This window comes from Palaemon carinicauda, chromosome 20 (genome assembly GCF_036898095.1).
Source record: "Palaemon carinicauda isolate YSFRI2023 chromosome 20, ASM3689809v2, whole genome shotgun sequence".
Classification (NCBI taxonomy): Eukaryota; Metazoa; Arthropoda; class Malacostraca; order Decapoda; family Palaemonidae; genus Palaemon; species Palaemon carinicauda.
The window spans coordinates 43,793,518-43,809,746 of NC_090744.1; the positions used below are offsets into that span (position 1 = coordinate 43,793,518).

The 16,229-nt window shown below is 50.6% G+C and overlaps 1 protein-coding gene across 1 annotated transcript in view; it reads left to right on the top strand.

Moving 5' to 3' along the window:
• The first annotated feature begins 574 nt into the window (after positions 1–574).
• The window catches only part of Nsun5 (Nop2/Sun-like domain containing protein 5), a 214,367-nt gene continuing 198,712 nt past the window's right edge, over positions 575–16,229 (top strand). Inside the window, exon 1 of the mRNA XM_068395137.1 lies at positions 575–673. The gene's annotated coding sequence lies outside the window, so the exon portion shown is untranslated. The remainder of the gene's footprint in view (positions 674–16,229) is intronic.

Sequence of the window (16,229 nt, forward strand, 5' to 3'; positions counted from 1 at the left end):
AACTGTCAAATATTGCATTAGAAAAAAAAATATTGGTGGACGAACACTAATTTAAATGACAATGCAAAAACATGTGTGCCCATATTCATTTACTCTATATGCTGAAACTGCACAAGAACAATTTCCTTTGGTATTCTCAAAACTAGATTAAGTATTAGTATTAGGTAAATGTACGATAATTAATCTCAAGAATCTGATATATTTGTACCATAATTTGGGTAAGAAAACAACAATTTCGAATCCAAGGTACGATAATATGGCCAGAAAAATCTGGCAAACCTGGTCTGGACTCTGGACCAAGCTGTGATGTAGAAGAAAATGCTAACCACTTTATATTATATTGTCCACAGTTCAGTGATATAAGAATAAAAACAATTGAGCTTCAACAACCATACAAAGAAGATAGTGCACAAACAGTTGGAAAATTCCTTTTTTGTGAAGAGAATATTGAAAATAAGAAAAGTATACTACAACAAATGTGGATGAAAAGAGAAAAACTAGTGAAAATAAGGAACACACAAAACTAAAAGACACAGAGGCGCCGTTGTAAAGGCTATGCCTCACCCCAGAACCTGAACCTGAACCAAGTTACTTTGTGGAATTGTGGACTTGGACTTGGAGTTCAATAAATTACTTCAATAAGGGCTGTGGATATAACTAATGGTATAAAAAGGTAATTATTTATGCATTATGTATTTTACCAACCATTTATGTTATTAGTGTGTAATTTGTTGGGATCCCCAGAAAATCGAGTAAAAGATGTAAAAAATCGCCTGTTTATTTAGGGAACCACACCAGAAAGAAATATTGACTAGTTAACTAGTTTTCTGAAACTTAATTTCCGACAGGAACGAGTGTCATTTTAGAATGAACGGACCTTTTTCTATTTAAAAAAGGTAGTTTTTTTTTCCTAGGTTACATTACCCTGTAATAAACTACAATAATATACAGGTGGTAGGAAACCTGGGACTTTGAGTGTGCAAAAACCAACCTAACCTATTAGTTCCCAGGTAACAATCTCTAGCTGCGGGCAAGCCCCCGGACCCCCTTCCCAGGTAACAACCCCTAGAAAAATTTGTAAAAGGCAACAGAACCTAACGAACATACCTAACCTAACCTATTAGTTCCTAGGTAACAACCCCTAGCCGCAGATTCCCTTCTTAGGTCACATCCCCTAGCAAAATTTGTAAAAGGCACCAGAATATAACAAACTCACCTAACCTAACCTCTTAGTTCCCAGGTCACAACCCCTAGTCAGGGCCAGCTCCCGGACCCCCTTCCCAGGTTACCAACTTAAACGAAATAAAAAATAAATCCTTACATTATGTTAAAGTGAATCACAAATAAATCTCTCTCCCACACAATAAAAGCAATGGGCAGCATTCCAAATTATATCTTAACTAAAGTGCAATAAAAAAATTATTCAGGATTACCTTTATGTGAATATTTTAGGATTTTTGCATCTCCATATATACATGATCGTCCTCAAAGCCTCAAACTGATCGATATGAGTAATAAATTCAACCACATCGCTCAAAGAAAAACTACAGGACACATCTGTCCATCACGGCAGTTAGCGTTAGAAAGTCCGACCTCGGAGGCTTGGTCATTAGTCAGGTCAATCTTGGGTCACGGGGTGGGGGTTGTTAAAAATTTTGAAATCACACTGCTAACAAAAGCAACCTTGCAAGCTCAAGGTAAAGAAAGGTTAGTTCGGGTGGGCTGATTGACACTGGCTTAATCCTCCTAAACATCTTAACTAGATATTGCCTATCCTAACCTTTGGTTGTATGTATAACAAATTAGTGTTCGGCATAATTCCAGGACATGTTCAAATGAACTACAATCTTAACAAGGTGGTAAGAATGTAGAATGTTGGGATTAACAAAAACAAAAGTCTGGATATCACTAAATTTCCAAGCTGGCGCCACTATCTGATAGGCGAACAAACCAATGCCCAACTGGTGTTATTTTAGTCAGGCAGGAAGCAATGCTTGGGGGAAATTTTATGATTAAGTAACTTGGCCATGGCTTCAGCGACCGATGCATTATAATGACCTATTCCCTACCAAACATTTCATGATAAATATTACTGTACAGCTGTATTAAATGTCACTGTAAAGGATGTGTCCCAACAAACTACAAACTTAACCAAGCGGTAAGAATGTATATTGATAGGACAGTATTAAATTGTAAAAACGAACGCTTCATAGCCTTGGATGACATGAGCTCTATTTATCGGAAAATTTTAAAACTAAGCAGGAGCTACCCAGGACTAGTGTGCAGACCTGGCTGAACTTGGAAAATATTGCCATGGTAAAGGTAAATCATAATTTGTTCCGTAACTGAATACAAACCACGCTATTTACATGGGGTGATTACTTCGGCGCAGCCGATGACGAGCCATAAAGTTTTAACGAGGGTTACCTACCCCACCGCTAGTTAGCGGGGGGGGGTAGGGAGGGGTAGATAGCTACCCCTCCCCCTCAAACACCGGAGAATACTCCACTTAACTTTTGGCTCGCATAGTGATCGGAGGTTTCCGCTCCTATGCTCTCTTGACGGCCATTATTGTTTTGTCTTTTAACTTACCTTTTCTTATACTGGATATATTTAAACATTTCTGATGTTTATATATATTTTTGTGTATGGAAAATGTAAGTTTCCTTTGCTTTCGGTGTTGTGCGGTGTGTATTGTGTACGTCTGCTAGAGTTCGCCGGCTTAGGCCACCACGATCTTTCCGTGATCACGGCCTTGCACTTCTAGGCCACCATGGTTGCCTTTCGTGGAGTCCTGCCCTTCTCTTGAGGTCGTTCACCTCTTACTCCATACTACGCCTACTATAGCTTCTCAGAACCGAGTCACTATTTCGTCTTTTTTGTCTCAATTATTTTTACGAATATAATTGTGTTTTATCTTTTCAGATCAGGGCTCACGTCCCTTCGGGGGTCGGTGATCCTTGGAACATTCAAAGTCAGTTGCATAATTATCATTTGTTCCGTAACCGAAATACAAACCACGCTATTTACATTGGGTTTACCTTTTAGCGTAGCTGAAATGGCGAGCCATTAGAATTTAACGAGGGTGTATTACCCCCGGGCTAGTTAGCGAGGGGGGGTAGGGGAGTGGTTGCTAGCTACCCCTCCCCCCCCTCACACACCGGTGAAGCTCACTTTCACTTTTGGCTCGGACTGGGACAGACGTCTCTGTCTTTGTCCTCGCTTGGCAGCCATTGTTTGTTTTGTCTTTACTTAATCACTTACTTTTCTTTTACTCAATATATATGTAAACATTTTTTCATATTTGTATATATATTTGAGTATAGGGATCAGTAAGTTTCCTTTTCAGAGTTGTGTGCGTAGTGTACGATATCTCCGTGGAGCCCTCGGCAGTTTAGGCCACCACGGCGTAATTTTATGGGTTGCGATCGAGTTTGACTTCGGTCTTTCTCTCTCTCTCTCTTGAGGTCGTTCACCCTTTTACTACGTTTACTACGCCCTTGTCTAAGGAGAGCAATAGGAAGGGCCTGGAGACCTTCCTCCTCTCGGGCACTCGCTCCATCGAGTTCCTGGCCCACCAGGTTACCAACCTGTGGGCCAACTCGATCTTAAAGCGACGCGATGCGGTGACCGAGAAGTTCCATCCGAAGGTCCCCGCCATGGATGTCTGCAGGCTCAGACACTCCTCCATCCTTGGAGGAAGCTTGTTTGAGCCCAAGGATGTAGAATGCACAGCTGAGAGGTGGAGGAAGTCGAATCAGGATTCGCTCCTCCAAAGGGCCCTCACATCTCGGCCTACAAGCCTCCAGCTCCACAACAGCATCAACAGCAGCCTCGCAGGACACCGAAGCAGGCTCCGGCAGCTAAGACGGTGTCTAAGCCACAGCCCTTTCCTGTCAAGGACAAGAGGGGTGGTAAGTCCTCCAGGGGAGGCAAGAATCCTAGAGGGAGCGGCTGTGGCCGTAAACGCTAGGATTGGCATTCCCCCTGCGTGTCCACCTGTGGGGGGGATGCCTACAAAGTTGCGTGCACAGGTGGCAGCAACATGGGGCCGATTCCTGGACGGTCTCTGTGCTCGGCCAAGGATATCGCGTCCCATTCACAACATCTCAACCTCCCCTGACAGCGAATCCAGTGTCGTTAAGCTCCTATGCCATGGGATCGGCAAAGGGGCTAGCCCTTCGGGCAGAAGTCGAGACCATGCTCAAGAAGGATGCTCTCCAAGAGGTCGTCGACGGCTCCCCAGGCTTCTTCAGTCGACTCTTTCTTGTAAAGAAGGCGTCTGGAGGCTGGAGACCCGTCATCGATCTCTCAGCTCTGAACAAGTTTGTCAAACAAACTTCGTTCAGCATGGAGACAGCGGACACGGTCAGACTTGCAGTGGGACCACAAGACTTCATGTGCACACTGGATCTGAAGGACGCGTACTTCCAGATCCCAATCCATCCGTCTTCCAGGAAGTACTTGAGATTCAGCATAGACAACAAGATCTACCAGTTCAAGGTGCTGTGCTTCGGTCTCTCCACAGCACTTCGGGTGTTCATCAGAGTGTTCACCCTGATTTCGTCGTGGGCGCACAGGAACGGCATCCGTCTCCTCCGATATCTGGACGACTGGCTGATCCTGGCACACTCGTAGTCGACCCTTCTTCGACACCGAGACAGGCTTCTGGGACTTTGCCAAGATCTGGGGATCATGGTAAATCTCGAGAAGTCCTCTCTGCAGCCGACCCAACGACTGGTATATCTAGGCATGTTATTAGACACCAATCTCCACAAAGCCTTTCCATCAGACGACAGGATAGCAAGGCTGAGGAGGGTGGCAGAGCCCTTCCTCAGGTGGGAAGAGCTTCCAGCCTAATCATGGTTACGTATTTTAGGTCACCTAGCCTCCCTGGCCCGTCTGATCCCGAACGGCCGTCTCAGGATGAGATCCCTGCAATGGCGGCTCAAGTCCCGGTGGAGTCAGGGCACCGATTCCCCGGACTCTGGTCCCTATAGGACCCACGGAACAGGCGGACCTGCGGTGGTGGCTGATCGACGAAAACCTACGAAAGGGAGTGGATCTTCTCGTCCTTCCCCTGGATTTGACACTGTTCTCGGACGCGTCAAAAGAAGGGTGGGGGGCCCACATTGTGAACCAGAGGGTCTCAGGCCTTTGGTCAAAATCAGAAAAGTACCTGCTTATCAACCTGCTAGAGATGAAGGCCGTATATCTGACCCTTCAACAGTTCCAACGGACCCTGGCGGGCCACTCCGTGGTGGTGATGAGCGACAACACCACGGTAGTGGCTTATATCATCAAGCAGGGAGGTACCTTTTCACAACTGCTATCCCATCTTGCAGTAGAGATTCTGAGGTGGTCCGAAGTCCACTCGATAACACTATCAGCTCGCTTCATTCCTGGCACGAGGAATGTGTTCACCGACAGTCTGAGCAGAGCTTCGCAGATAGTGAGTACCGAGTGGTCTTTGGATCCTCAGATAGCCAACAAAGTCCTGACTTTGTGGGGTTCCCCGACAGTGGACCTGTTCGCGACGGCCTTGAATTTCAAGCTGCCTCTGTACTGCTCCCCAGTCTTGGACCCCAAGGCTCTCTGGCAAGATGCTTTCCAACAACGGTGGGACAACATCGATGTGTACGCCTTCCCACCGTTTTGTCTGATGAGAAGGGTGCTCAACAGGACCAGACTATCGGTCAACCTGTCTATGACCTTAATAGCTTCGCTATGGCATCACGCGGAATGGTTCCCGGACCTTCTGCAACTCCTAACGGAACCTCCGAGAGAACTTCCCCCATGACACGAGCTACTCAGACAACCACATTGCAACATCTTCCACAAGGCCGTAGCTTCGCTTCGGCTTCACGCCTGGAGACTATCCAGCGTCTCCTCACGGAGAGAGGCTTTTCGCAGCAGGTTGCGGAAAGAATGTCTCGACACCTGCGGAAGTCCTCTGCAGGAGTCTACCAGGCGAAGTGGAGAGTCTTCTGTGGTTGGTGTCGTGGGAGGGGTATCTCTCCACTCGATGCCACTATTCCAGCAATAGTGGAGTTCCTCGTATATTTGCGGGAGGAAATGCGCCTTTCGGTCTCAGCGATGAAAGGCTATCGCTCAGCCTTAAGCCTGGCCTTTAGGCTGAAAGGCGTGGACATTTCTTCCTCGCTAGAACTCTCTTTACTCATACGTAGCTATGAGCTTACCTGCCCTCAGTCGGAAGTGAGACCTCCTCCATGGAACGTGGTTCGGGTTTTCAGGGCTCTGAAGAGACCTCCCTTCGAACTATTACGCCAGGCCTGTGATCGCCACCTGACTTGGAAGACGGCTTTCCTACTCGCGTTGGCCTCTGCCAAGCGAGTCAGTGAACTTCATGGTCTCTCATACGACATCGCCCATTCAAGGGGATGGGGGGAGGTAACGTTCAGGTTCTTCCCTGAGTTTGTTGCCAAGACTCAGAACCCTGGAGTGCCGGACCCACGGTTCGACTCCTTCAGGGTCACGAGTCTCTGTTCCGTAACAAGTGACCCAGACCATCTGCTATTATGCCCAGTGAGGAGTCTGAGGCGTTACTTTAAGAGAACAGCTGCAGTTCATCCCTGCGTGCAGGCGTTGTTCGTAAGCACGGGAAGGACTAAGAGGAGGGTCACCAAGAACACCATCTCGGCTCGGATTCGAAGGGTTATCCATCACGCCTTAAATCCTGACCCTCCTTCGTCACGTCGCCCTAGGGCACACGACGTCAGGGGCATCGCTACGTCCCTGGCCTTTAAGAGAAACTTCTCTGTGATGCAGGTGCTACAAGCTGGGGTCTGGAAGCGTCAAACGACCTTCACAGCCCACTACCTGCAGGACGTGACCCACAGGAGCCTCGATACTCTTTCTATCGGCCCCGTGGTGGCTGCACAACAGCTGGTTTAACCTCAGGCTCCTTATTGGACAGGTAGCAGAAGGTTAAGGGCATTGTTACCCGGTCTCAGTCTGCGTGAATGAAAGAGTATGTCTGGCCCTTACTTCTTTGTTCATCCTCCCCTCTCTTGGGGAAAGCAGCATCCTGGTCTCTGCATAGCTGACCTCAACCTCTGCAGGTAAACCATGCTCCCTTGTGTTCCTAGTATTAAGTTAATACTGTCGCGTCCCCCATACCTTGACGAGGTGGTATTGGGAACGTCCTAGCCTAGAATTCCATCTAAAGGACACCAGGTCAACTTCCTAGGATGAGTCACACTCTATTCCTCCACACACAAGCTTATGTAGGCCGCACGTTCCTTGCTCCCAGGGACTCTTTTTCTCGAGTGCTACTCACTCAGATTCCGAGTCCCCGGGTAAAGCCAAAGGCAGTAAGGCTGGGGACTTTCCACCCTTCCTAAGGGGTAAGTCACCCTATGTAGATAGCGTGGTTTGTATTTCGGTTACGGAACAAATGACAAATTCGGAGATAATTTGTATTTTTCCTAACCATACAAACCTTAGCTATTTACACATATTTGCCCGCCAGCCCTGTCCCCCAAGACAAGTCCTACCTCTAAGTGAAGTGAGACAATTCACCGGTGTGGGGGGGGGGAGGATTAGCAAGCTACCCCTTCCCCTACCCGCTTGCTAATTAGCGCAGGGGTAGTTAACCCTCGTTAAATTCTAATAGCTCGTCATTTTCAGCTGCGCCGAAAGTAAACCCTATGTAAATAGCTAAGGTTTGTATGGTTAGGAAAAATACAAATTATCTCCGAATTTGTCATGTTTACAGCATGACGCGAGGAAGCGTTAGTAGCGCGTCCAGCATGTCGCGAAGGAGAGACAACTACTTGTCTATCATGCTGTGGGGACAAATCCTCATTGCATGCGTCCAGTTTGCCGTGAGCTTCCAGCGTGCTGCATGCGTCCAGTGTGCTTTATGCGTCCAGTATGCCGCGAGGGAGCAACCAGAACCTTGTCGCTTCCTGTAACGCGTCCCGAACGCTGCGAGGGAGTATTGCTGAGCGCAGGAGAAATTCGCTGTCCGATAACGCCTTGGTTAGCGACAGCTCCTTTCCTTGGCCTGTTGATGTCTTTCGGTTCTTTTAAACGAGACTCCTCTGTTCGAGAATTGTATGCGTCAAACAGGGACGAAATCGACATCTTCAGCTCAGACAGATCTTTCACTTGCGGCGCGTCTTTCGCTCTTCCAGACTGCTGCGAGGGAGCGTCACGGTTCTTATCGCTAGCTGAACCGTATACCGATCACTGCAAGGGATCGTCAAACGTTGTCGAGTGACCATCATGGGAAAGTCCTTGCGACATTTCCCAATCTGGGGGAGAGGGAGAAGCGTGTACAGAAGTAAACTGAACACCCGCTTCCTCCGACGAACTATGTGCCTTACGCGATTGTTTTGGCGCTGGCACGTCGTCTTCTACAGAATGAAAAGCTTCCGGCAAGGTCCAGTTACTGCGGGATGGTTTAGCAGAAGACATATGTCTCTTGAGAGGCCTTGAACGCAGTGGTTGGCGCTTACCACATCACGGTTTTACGTTATCCGACGAGGACGCACACTTTCTTTCCTCGCCTTTCCAGCGGCGAGGGGGAAGCGACCTGGGGATCGTCAACAGGATTGCTCGAGGGGACGGATGTTCGCTGATCAAGGTCTGACATATTCTTTCGCCTTTCGACATTCCTTCTCCCATATAACTTCTTTTTCCGAAGTCAGGGAACGAACCTGTGCACCTAAGGCGGAAATAGCAGCCATCACATCCTTTAAAGAAGGTTCACTTACCTCCGACACCATAGCGGGGTCTGGAACTACTACCTTAGGATCAGGAATAGGAATATTAAGAATGATGTACATTAGAAGGAATATTACTATCAGAAGATCTATTTGAAAGAGCACTGGTCGATCTAGCTCTTCTAAGTCTATCCTTCTCTAGTCGCTTAACATAGCGATCAAACTCATTCCACTCTAAATCAGACAAAGACCGACATTCAACACATCTGTAACTAAAAGTACATACCTGACCTCTGCAACCATTACATATTGAGTGAGGATCAACAGAGGCCTTGGGCATACGAGTCTTGCATCCTCTAACACACATTCTTATAGAGTCAGCCATTTTGTAATCAGAAAAACAAGTCCAGGTCAAAATCCAACAAAGTCTATCTAAGCTGTAGTGAAAAGTCAAAAGAATATCCAAAAAGAAGCAGCGAAAGCCATTAACAATAATCAGACAAAAGGTACTTCACCAAATTGTAGAATAAATTAATATCAGCAAAATGAGTTGACTCGATCAATGGCAGGGAATTTCTGAAGAATGTTGGGAATGGTTCTGGTAACTTATGAGAGGTGGCGCTCATGTATGACCACCTACCGTCATGGCGGCGATTGCCGCGAAATTTGAATTTCTGCCGTGCGCGCGACGAAACGCAGGATTTAAGCTATACAGTATATATGTAACTACCAGGGAAGTTACATACTGTATTTAAAAACATCATTTCATATTCTTATACTAATAATACTTATTTGTTCCGTAACTGAAATACAAACCACGCTATTTACATGGGGTAATTACTTCGGCGTAGCTGAATGACGAGCCATTAGAATTTTAACAAGGGTTTACTACCCCACCGCTAGTTAGCCGGGGGTAGGGTGGAGTAGCTTGCTACCTCCCCTCCCCCCTCACACACACTAGTGAATGCTTCACTTTACTTTTGGCTCGGGCGGAGAACAGACCTGTCTGCTCTCTCCCTCGCTTTGACTGCCATTAATCTGTTTTTGCTTTTTCTTCCTCACAGTGTGTTTGAAGTTGGCCTCTATTACTGAATATGCGTACTTGTCCTGGACTCCCTGGCCGCCCTTGTGGGACTTTTATGTCGGCGGTCGACACTGATCCCCACACCTTGTGTCCTCATTGTAGGGGCCAATGGTGTGATAGTGGTAACGTATGTGTTGAATGTAGGGCGTGGTCTACCTCCCAGTGGGAGAGGTTTGCCCGGCGCCGGAAGAAAAAGTCTAAAAGGGATATTTCTCCTTCAGAGGCTTCTTTGAAGAGAGAAAATTCCAAGACTTCTTCTTCCGTAGCCCTTTCCTCCTCCGAAGCTCCCCCTTGAGCGGTCTCTTCCGAGAGGCTGGCGAGTGGCAGCGTAGACCGTATTGCTGTTGACCGATCCCGGGGTGCGGGAGAGGTAGTTGCCTCCCATAGCGAGGCAGCTGCCCCTCCTCCCCCGGAGGAGGATTTAAATATTGATTTGTCTGTAAATAACAATGATTTATTACAGCTTTGGGCTTCTTTGGGGCTGCAGGGTTCGCCCTCCAGGGAAACCCTGTTTGACATGATCAAACTTGGTGCAGCTGTCAAACAATCGCCAACTACAGCAGGGATAGATCCTCTGTCTGTCGTTGACGTTGTTGTGACGGAAACATCTGGTGGGTCTAGTCAAACCCCTGTTCATGTTGCTGAGGTAGCTGAAGGCTTAGTTTCCCCGTCCGAACATCTTTCGAGGGAGGAACTAAGTCCTACGGTCTCTCCTGCCGGTAATTCTCCCCCTCGGGGGAGTTCACTTAGAGACTCCTCTTCAGAGGCCCTACGATGGTCAGCTCGCTGACCCCACGGCCCCTCGTGGGCGTATAAGGCGGAAGGCTCGTCCTCCCCTTTGCCGTAGAGGTCTTCCTTCTCCTCACAAGGGAGTTAGGAGGCGCCTCTTCGGCTTGTCGTCCCCACAGTCCTCTGCGGAGGAGACGACTCGCCGTACGCCGATCCTGCCACCTACCACCTTAAACCTCTCCGGAGATCGTTCGCGATCTCCTTCCGAGGAAGGTCGTCCCTTCGGGGCATAAGGGACTTGAGCGCAAAACTGCGCCTCATACCCTTAAGCGCCAGGTTAAACCTGCGCGCCCTCATGCTGCTGCTGCCGTTCCAGACTTAGCGCCACAGCGCTCACCTGCGCGCTCCTGTTCCTGTTACGCGCCAGGGTTCCTCTGCGCGCCCACAACCTACTGTGCTCCGGTTCCCACCAGCAGTTCCTGATCTAGCACGCCAGCGCTCACCTGCACGCGCCCACCTGCGCCCCAGCGCCCACCGGTTCCTGCCACATCGCGCGCAGTCCAAGAGGCACCTAGGTTAGCGCACAGGCGCTCACAGGTACCTCTAGACTCGCAGCGCCCTTCTGGAGTTGGGCGCGAGGCACGCCCATCGCGCGCAGTTCCTGATACAGCGCACACGCGCTCGCCAACGCGCCAGTGCGCTTCTACATCTCAGCGCGCAGTCCAGGAGGTGCCTAAGTTAGCGCACGGGCGCTCACAGGTACCCCTGGACTCTCCTTCCAGACTGCGCAATCCTGTACGCGCTCCTCCAGTCGTGCGCGATGTTCCAGTTGCGCGCCAGGTTCCAGTTGCTCTCAAGGCGCCCCATGCAACTCAACAGTGCACACCTGTGCGCCCTAATCCGATCGCGCGCCCATCGCAGCAGCGCACACCTGCGCGCCCAGCACGCCCATACTCTCCTCAAGTTAACATACCTGCTCAGACGGCTCAGCGCTCACCTGCGCGCCAACATGCAGACCCACCCTCGTGCTATCACGAGGCTGCGCTCGCGCCCTCGCCCAGTACTTCCAGATACGCGCCCACGCGCTACTGCTCACTCGCGCCCGACAGTACCGCATCAGGTTACTGCGCGCCCTCGCATCCAGCCTTCAACCCCTCCTCACGATCCAGTTCCTGCGCGCCACACGCCCTCGCCATCTCCTACGCACGCCCGCGCCATCTCCTGCGCGCCACCGCTCCCTCGCGCCCGTGCCACCAACCTCGCACGCCCGCGCCTTTGCCAGGACAGGGCTCATCGCGCGACCTCCAGCGCGATCGTCGTCAGGCTGACAGGTCGTCATTTCGTTCCCTTCCCCGCAAGCGCAGAACAGCGCACTCGCCGGAGGAGGGGCGGTTCCCGGACAGGTCTAAGAACTCTCTCATTTCAGCTTCTCTTAAGGCGAACCCTCGTTTGTTGACTCCTCCAAGGGATTGAACGATCCCCTTCCCTCCAGAGGGAGTGTCTGACAGCGCGACTGTCAGCCAGCAGCCCTGGTTCAGGACCCTGGTCAGAGCTCTTATGCAGGCTATGAAGCCTGTGCTCTCTGACTTGGGTCACAAATCAGTGGCGGCTGCCTCCCCCCTGAACAGGAAGAGAGGAGTCCCCTCCATGGAGACATCTCCAAGGGCTATCCTGTCTCCTCGCAAATCCTTGCGCAAGGCTCCTTCTCCCCCCCCAGACTTTTTCTCCCTCCCCTGCGGATGAGGATTACCCATCCTCAGGAGAGTCGGATGAGCCGGACCGTTCCCCCATCGCACCAATGGGGGAAACTCCGCCTCTTCCTGAGAAATCTTCTCGATCAGGGGTGGAAAAGAGCCTGCATCCATCGTTACTCGAGTCCTGTATCCCTCCTAGGAGGGAACCGAAGGACTCTTAAGACGATCCCCAAGTCATCGGCAAGGATCAGACAGGAGCCAGTTAGACCTTCGGAGGATGTCCACGAGTCCCCCCAGGAAGAGCCAATGGGAACAGGAGACTTTGCTGCCAGTCCTTAAGGAGGAGAGCACCAAGAGTCAGAACACGCATTCTGGCAAGTTCTGACCCTCATGAGGAACCTCAATGGGATTCCAGACCCAGAGATTCCTCCTCGTGAGGGTAAGGACACGGTCTTGGACCGAGTCTACGGCACCCAGAAACCCTCTAGGGCCAGTGCAGCTTTGCCCTGGTCACAAGGGATGAAGAGTGTCAGAGACAAGGTCGAGGGCCAGCTCTCTGAGCTTGCCTCCTCCAGTAGATCCAGCGCCGGTAACAAGCTCCTCCCTCCTCCTCGAGTCCATCAGAGGAGGTATTTTGAGATCCTTGAGGAGACTTGTTTGGGTCTTCCAGTTCACCACTCCGTGGAAGAACTCACTGGGGGAGTTCCTCTAGAGAGAGACTCCAACCGGCACGTGTCCTATTCAGCTGCTGAGATCCTAAGCCAGGAGAAGGTGGCGAAGTGTGCCATGCAGGCAACTTCGTGGCTTGTCATCTGGTTGGGGTCTCTGGGCATCCTGGTGCAGTCTGAGGACCTGTCCAAAGAAAGCACCAGGAAGGCACTGGAGACATTCTTGCTCTCAGGCACGCGGACCATCGAGTTTCTGGCCCACCAAGTCTCGAGCATGTGGGCCAACACGATTTTCAAACGACGGGACGCAGTGGCTGAGAGATTCCACCAGAAGGTCCCCAGTTTGGATGTTAGCAGGCTCAGACACACTTCCGTGCTCGGTAAGAGTTTGTTTGAGCCTAAGGACGTGGAGCTAACCGCTAAGACGTGGAGGAAGTCCAACCAGGATTCCCTCATCCATAGGGCCCTGACATCGAGGCCCTACAAACCTCCAGCAGCCCAACAGCCCCGTCCAGCTAAGGACACAAAGAAGACGACAGCAGCAAAGTCGAAGGTGTCTAAGCCCTTTCCTGCCAAGAGCAGAAGGAGCAAAAAGTCCTCCAGGGGAGGCAAGAACCCTTGAGGAAACGGCCGAGGCCGTAGACGCTAGGATTGGCAGTCCCCCTGCATGTCCACCAATGGGGGGATGCCTACAAAGTTGCGCGGCAAGGTAGCAGCAACTCGGGCAGATACCCGGACGATTTCCGTAATCGGTCAGGGTTATCGCGTCCCGTTCACAGCTTCTCTACCTCCCCTGACAGCGAATCCAGTGTCATTGAGCTCCCTTACTATGGGATCAGTAAGGGGGCAGGCCCTCCGAGCAGAAGTCCAGACCATGTTAAAGAAGGACGCTCTCCAAGAGGTAGTGGACAGGTCCCCAGGCTTCTACAGTCGACTCTTTCTTGTAAAGAAGGCGTCTGGAGGCTGGAGACCAGTCATCGACCTCTCAACCCTGAACGGGTTTGTCAAACAGACTCCGTTCATTATGGAGACAGCAGACATGGTCAAACTTGCAGTGAGACCACAAGACTTCATGTGTACACTGGACCTGAAGGACGCGTACTTCCAGATCCCAGTCCATCCGTCTTCAAGGAAGTACTTAAGATTTTGCCTAGACGACAAGATCTACCAGTTCAAGGTGCTGTGTTTCGGTTTCTCCACAGCCCCTCAGGTGTTCACCAGAGTGTTCACCCTTATATCATCGTGGGCTCACAGGATCGGCATCCGTCTCGTTCGTTATCTGGACGACTGGTTGATCCTAGCGGACTCGGAGGCAACCCTTCTTCGCCACCGAGACAAGCTTCTCGAACTTTGCCAGGATCTAGGGATCATGGTAAATCTCGAGAAGTCCTCTCTGCAGCCCTCTCAGAAACTGGTATACCTAGGCATGGTCATAGACACCAATCTCCACAAAACCTTCCCATCAGACGGCAGGATAGCAAGGCTGAGGAAGGTCGCGAGGCCTTTCCTCAATCGAGAAGAACTCCCAGCCCAAACGTGGTTACGTCTCCTCGGCCGCCTTTCCTCCCTGGCCCGTCTCGTTCCCAACGGTCGCCTCAGAATGAGATCTCTCCAGTGGCGACTCAAGTCCCGGTGGAATCAAGGACACGATTCCCCGGACACTTTGGTCCATGTGAGTTATGCAGAACAGACAGACCTCCAGTGGTGGGTGGCAGAAGAGAACCTACGAAAGGGAGTGGATCTTCTCGTCCTTCCCCCGGATTTGATGTTGTTCTCGGACGCATCAAAGAAACAAAGAAAGGGTGGGGGGCCCACGTTCTGAACCACAGGACCTCAGGCCTGTGGTCAGAATCAGAAAAGTACCTTCACATAAACCTGCTAGAAATGAAGGCCGTGTTCCTGGCACTTTAGAAGTTCCACCAAGTCCTGGCGGGCCACTCTGTGGTTGTGATGAGTGACAACGCCACAGTGGTGGCTTATATCAACAAGCAGGGAGGCACCTTTTCAGAACAGCTATCCCATCTTGCAGTAGAGATTCTGAGATGGTCCGAAGTCCACTCGATCACACTAGCGGCTCGCTTCATTCCAGGCAGAAGGAATGTGCTCGCTGACAGTCTGAGCAGAGCGACGCAGATAGTGAGTATCGAGTGGTCTTTGGATCCTCAAGTAGCCAACAAAGTCCTGACTTTGTGGGGTTCCCCAATGGTGGATCTGTTCGCTACAGCGTTGAACTTCAAGCTCCCGCTGTACTGCTCCCCAGTCCCGGACCCCAAGGCTCTCTGGCAGGATGCCTTCCAACAACGGTGGGACAACATTGATTTGTACGCCTTTCCCCCGTTCTGTCTGATGAGGAGGGTGCTCAACAAGATCGGAATATCGGTCAATCTATCGATGACCCTGATAGCTCCGCTATGGCCTTACGCAGAATGGTTCCCGAACCTTCTGCAACTCCTCACGGAGGTTCCGAGAGAACTCCCTCCACGTCACGAGCTACTCAAACAACCACACGCCAACATCTTCCACAAAGCCGTAGCTTCGCTTCGACTTCACGCCTGGAGACTATCCAGCATCTCCTCACTGAGAGAGGATTTTCGCAACAAGTTGTGAATAGGATGTCTGGACACCTGCGCAAGTTATCCGCAGGGGTCTACCAGGCGAAGTGGCGAGTCTTCTGTGGTTAGTGTCGTGGAAGGGGTATCTCCACTCGATGCCACTATTCCAGCAATAGCGGAGTTCCTCGTGTATTTGCGGTAGGAAATGTGCCTTTCAGTCTCGGCAGTGAAAGGCTATTGCTCAGCCTTAAGTCTTGCCTTCAGGCTTAAAGGAGTGGACATTTCTTCCTCGCTGGAACTTTCCCTTCTCATACGAAGTTATGAACTTACCTGCCCTCAGTCGGAAGTGAGACCTCCTCCATGGAACGTGGTTCGAGTTCTCAGGTCTCTGAAGAGACCTCCCTATGAACCATTACGCCGGGCTTCAGATCGCCACCTTAGCTGGAAGACGGTGTTCCTGCTAGAGTTGGCCTCGGCCAAGCGAGTCAGCGAATTGCATGGTCTCTCGTACAACATCGCTCATTCAAGGGGATGGGGGAGGTAACGTTCAGATTTGTTCCTGAGTTTGTTGCCAAGACTCAGAATCCGGGAGTGCCGGACCCTAGGTTCGACTCTTTCCAGGTTTCGAGTCTTTGTTCTGTAACAGATGACCCAGACCATCTCCTACTGTGCCCAGTAAGGAGTCTGAGGTTGTATCTTTAAAGAAGAGCTGCAGTTCGTCCCCAGGTGCAAGCCTTGTTCGTGAGCACTGGGAAAACGAAGAGGGTCACCAGGAATACTATCTCGGCAAGGTAATACACCTGGCCTTGAAT